Below are 4,830 nucleotides of genomic sequence, written 5' to 3' on the forward strand. Positions count from 1 at the left end.
CCATATCCCCTAAGCAGTTTTCAGCAGTATTCTCATATGACGGTTACCCTCTTGCGATTGTAATCAGTTAGCAGCAAAACTGAGTCAGCCGCAAAGGACCTCCTCAGCTCGTAGCCCTATCTAACAGATTTTGTTACATAGATTACAAGATTTTTGAGAGTAAACAGTCCTTTTCAAAATTTTTCGTCCTAATTTGCTTTGATGCCCTTGAAGACGGATACGAAGCTGCAGAAACAGTAAACTTGCAACAAATATCACAGGCATTGTTGTATACAAACGTGTCACAGATTTCATCGATTCCATGAGCGACTCTATCTTTTTGTTCTTCGAAATGATGAAGTGTGGTTTCTGCGAAATCCGACTGACTGGCATTATACGCAGCGTTTTAGGGGATAAGAAGAAGTTTTATCTTCACGCCAGCCACGAATTTCTCTATATTATTACGTGTTAATGTCATCTTATCCACGCGTTTAGTTGTGCAAGACTTTGTAGTTTTGCAACGTCCTGTTCCAGGTCGAAGAATCCGTGATGGTATCTCGCTTGAAATTCACAGGGCCCAGTTTCGTAGATCTCCATCGGTAATGGTGCAATGACTATCACGAGCAGTTCCAAATCTTTTGAATAGTTTCTCTTTCACACTTTTGCAAGTTTTATTTTGGTACATATTTTGTACTTTGTGTAAATTGTCTCTTAGGCCATTTGCATCTTATCTCGGTCTCTTGAAAACTTACCTTGTGGCTGACCACATGGAAGAAATTCCATGACCGCAACAAAAAATATAAATCATTAGCTTTGACTTGATGTTGCTGCGATCGTGCACTTGGGCTGTGGAGGAGATGATGTTTCGTTTCATAGTCATAACTGTACACCATGATTCATCGGTCATTATGACGCTGGGTAGAATATCTGAATCATCTATACATGTTGTTGACAACTGATGCACACCTGCACCGATTTATTACCCAAAATTGCGTCGACCTGCTCCGCACGAAACGCCAACGATTTCACAAAATCTTGGATTGTCTCTCTTAGTTCTTTTGGATCCCCTCATTCTCTTTTGCGATCGATTCCGGTGTTGCGCATGATGACGTTCGGCCCGAATGTTTGCCAGGCTCCAGAGAAATCCTGCCATCTTTTAAATCACTGAATCCATTTAAATATTCTTGCTTGGCTTAAAGTTTAGTCACCAAAAGTCTCCGTTAGCGTGCGGTGTGTTTCATCTGCTGTTTGGCAGAGTTAAAACAAAACTTAGTGCAGATGTATTATACATTCAAGTAATCTGTTTCGATATTCACAGACGCAGTAGACATGCTGTACAGAAATCAGTAAAAACGTGCATACCAATGCATTCCTAATGACGCCAAGAGACAGATTAGCAGTTGAAAGACACCACTAGATGCAACTAGCGGTGGAGCTCTGTACTGCAGTTTGTTTGGGTGGATTTTTTCCCGTAGTTATGGGTAGCATGCCGTAAGGGAACCGATATATAGTAAATAATAGAACACTACCTCTCATACTCGAGAAGCGGCGTTGTGCCACAGCTAACGACGACGCTGTGCTTTACAGCTGTGAGGTTGGCACCACTGTGCAGTGCTGCCCAGTGTGCGGCACGCGGCAATAAAGACAAGCGGACGTGTCCTGCCCTCGTGCAGAGCGCCGGCTAGTGGAACTGTTCTCCAGCGGACGCCATGAAGTGTGGTGCCGGGTGCAAGGTGGGGCCCATCCGTAGAATCGTCGCCATTACCGTAAATCCTGGCAGTGTGGCGTGCCATGAGCTGCTCTGTGCGCCCATCCGCACGCCCGGTCGGTGTAGGTAACGCGGCGCCACAGATATTCCTCTCGCGCTCTCGACAGAGACATTACGAGAACAGTCCTGGCAGAGATATTCTGTACAACAGCTGGCCACAATGGAGATGATTCCCTTGCTGTACAAAGGTCTCCACAACTTGAAAAATCTGCTAAAGAATCAAGAACACGGCTCAAGAAGCGTTGTATCTATATCATTACCTGAAGACCTGAAATAAAATGGCTCTTAGTAAATTTTTAATGAATTTTTAGGAAAATGAGTTTTAAGTATACTATAGAGTTAATTGCCATAATTGCACCATTAAAGTGTTTTATTCGAAAAACAAGCATATTATACATTTAGTTTACAAAGGAAAATACACTGAAGTGCCAAAGAAACTGCTATTGACATGTGTATGCAAATACAGAGATATGTAAACAAGCAGGATACGGCGCTGCGGTTGGCTACGCCTGTATAAGAAAACGAACTGTCTGGCGCAGTTGTTAGATTGGTTACTGCTGCTAGAATGGGAGGTTATCAAGATTTAAGTGAGTTTCCACATGTTGTTATGGTCAGAGCACGAGCGATGGGACAGAGCATCTCTGAGATAACGATGAAGTGGGTGTTTTCACGTACGACCATTTCACGAGTGTGAATATCAGGAATCCGGTAAAACATCAAATCTCCGACATCGCTGGGGCTGGAAAAAGATCCTGCAAGAACGGGACTAACTCCGATGGAAGATAATCGTTCAGCGTGACAGAAGTGCAGCCCTTCCGCAAATTGCTGCAGGTTTCAATGCTGGGCCATCAACAAGTGTCAGCGTACTAAACCATTCAACGACACATCATCGAGATGGGCTATCGGAGCCGAAGGCTCACTCGTGTATCCTTGATGATTGCACAACACAAAGCGTGGGCCCGTCAACACCGCTATTGGACTGTTGATGACTGGAAACATGTTGCCTGGTCGCACGTGTCTCGTTTCACATTATATTGAACGAACGTACGTCTGCGGGTATGGAGACATGGAGACAGCCTCATGTATCCATGTTCCCTGCATGTCAGCAGCGGACTGTTCAATCCGGTGGAGGCTCTGTAATGATGTGGGGCGTGTGCAGTTGGAGCGATATAGGACCCCTGCAACATCTGGATACGACTCTGAGAGGTGACAAGTATGCAACTATCGTGTCTGATCACCTGCATCCATTGACGTGCATTGTGCATTCCGACGGACATGGGCAATTCCAGCAGGACAATGCGACATCCCACACTCCCAGAATTGATACAGAGTGGCTTCAGGAACACACTTCTGAGTTTAAACGCTTCCGAGGCCACCAAACTCCCCAGGCATGAACATTATTGAGCATATCTGGGATGCCTTGCAACGTGCTGTTCAGAAGAGATTTCCACCCACTCGTACTCTTAGGGATTTATGGAGAGTTATGCAGGATTCATGGTGTTAATTCCCTCCAGCACTATTTCAGACATTGTGTTGCGGCTTTCCGGGGTGTTCGCGTGGGCTGTACACGATTTAGGCAGGTGTAACAGTTTCTTTGGCTCTTCAGTGTACAAACATTGTGATGTAAAAGTACGGAAAACTTACTAAAAGTAGAAATGCAAGGAAAAGCTCAAAGCGCCGTGGTTCAAAATAGCAAAAAGAGAGTAATATTTCATTATGCTATTGTCAAACTCTGTTTGGTCATTGTATGTCAGGTACCGCTTTATTGCGATCAAATATTTCTTCTTCTCTTTTCAGATGTGCTTTGTAACATCCAGGGCAGGCGGTTGCATTTTCTTGACGTCCTATACTCGTACATCTTTTCTCAAAATAAGGATACCTTCCCAGGCCTCAATTTCATTTAAGTTTTAAAAATGGTGCCGTTTTCGTTTTAAGCACTTTACTACGGGAATTGTGGAAAGTTTCCTTCACAAATAAATATAGTGAATAGGCGATACTTATTTAATTCAAACTGTCTGTCACCTATTCACGATAAGGCAGCCAACTTCAGCCACATCAAGTGGAATTTTGTTCATGACTCGCAGTGAGTCATGACTTTCCCTTACACGGAAGGGATGAATTTGATTTAGTTATCGGCGGTTCCGTAAGCGCCGTGGTCGCAACGGGTGTCCGTTACCGAACTCGGCCCAACAATGAAAAGCGCGAGATCCGCACCACCTTACGGAGACCGACTACGCATAGCATTTATTGATTAGTAAGTTGCTGATCATAAGGGTTAATGGGGGGCCGCAAGCTCCTCTTATGTAGGAGGGGAGTTTCTTGGAATTGATGAATGCAGATAGACATTAGTATGACATCTTTATTAGAAAAAGGGCGTAAACAAGAACTTGCGGAAATACGAAGAAAGTAACGTCTTTATTTCCGCTCATACAGATACTATTGAACATAATTTTGCTGGAGGAAGGAAACATTGATTCAGCAGTCTTCCCTCTCTACAATGGCCAAAAAAGATAGTGGCGGGAGGAGGAATAAGGATTCTGATCGTCGTGACTAAAATTATACTCTACCAGTTTTATAAAAGAGTAGAATTGCCATCATTCACCCGCCACTACCGTAGACTAAACAGAATAACGGGTAAATACCAGAATAAGAAGGTGCCAAAGTGGCGTCCCCTCCGAAAACCAGGTAACTCACATGAATATCCGTCATAGCAACACTCGTTTGGGAGAAGAAAATAAAATCATTTCAAGGCTAAGAAGTTGCTATGGAACTAGCAGTACCCAAGACCAGCCTCTCGCCACGTGGTCGCTTGTTCTAACACAAAGGATCGTGAGTCCATTTCGCGATGTTACAACCTACAGACTAAAGTCCACACGCCGATCAAAAGAAAAAGACTAAAGAAGAGATGCTGAAGGCGATACTGCAATTTTCAGGACAAGACTCGTATGGTCCGCAGCTGACCTCTCGCTCGTGACGGATAAAGATCAGACGCCAAGTTCAACATTACTCACGAATTATCGAATTTACGAGACAAGATCTATGAGAAACGAAAACAAAATAGTGTTCTCTCAGTTACAAATCCC

Source organism: Schistocerca cancellata, chromosome 2 (assembly GCF_023864275.1).
Source record: "Schistocerca cancellata isolate TAMUIC-IGC-003103 chromosome 2, iqSchCanc2.1, whole genome shotgun sequence".
NCBI lineage: Eukaryota > Metazoa > Arthropoda > Insecta > Orthoptera > Acrididae > Schistocerca > Schistocerca cancellata.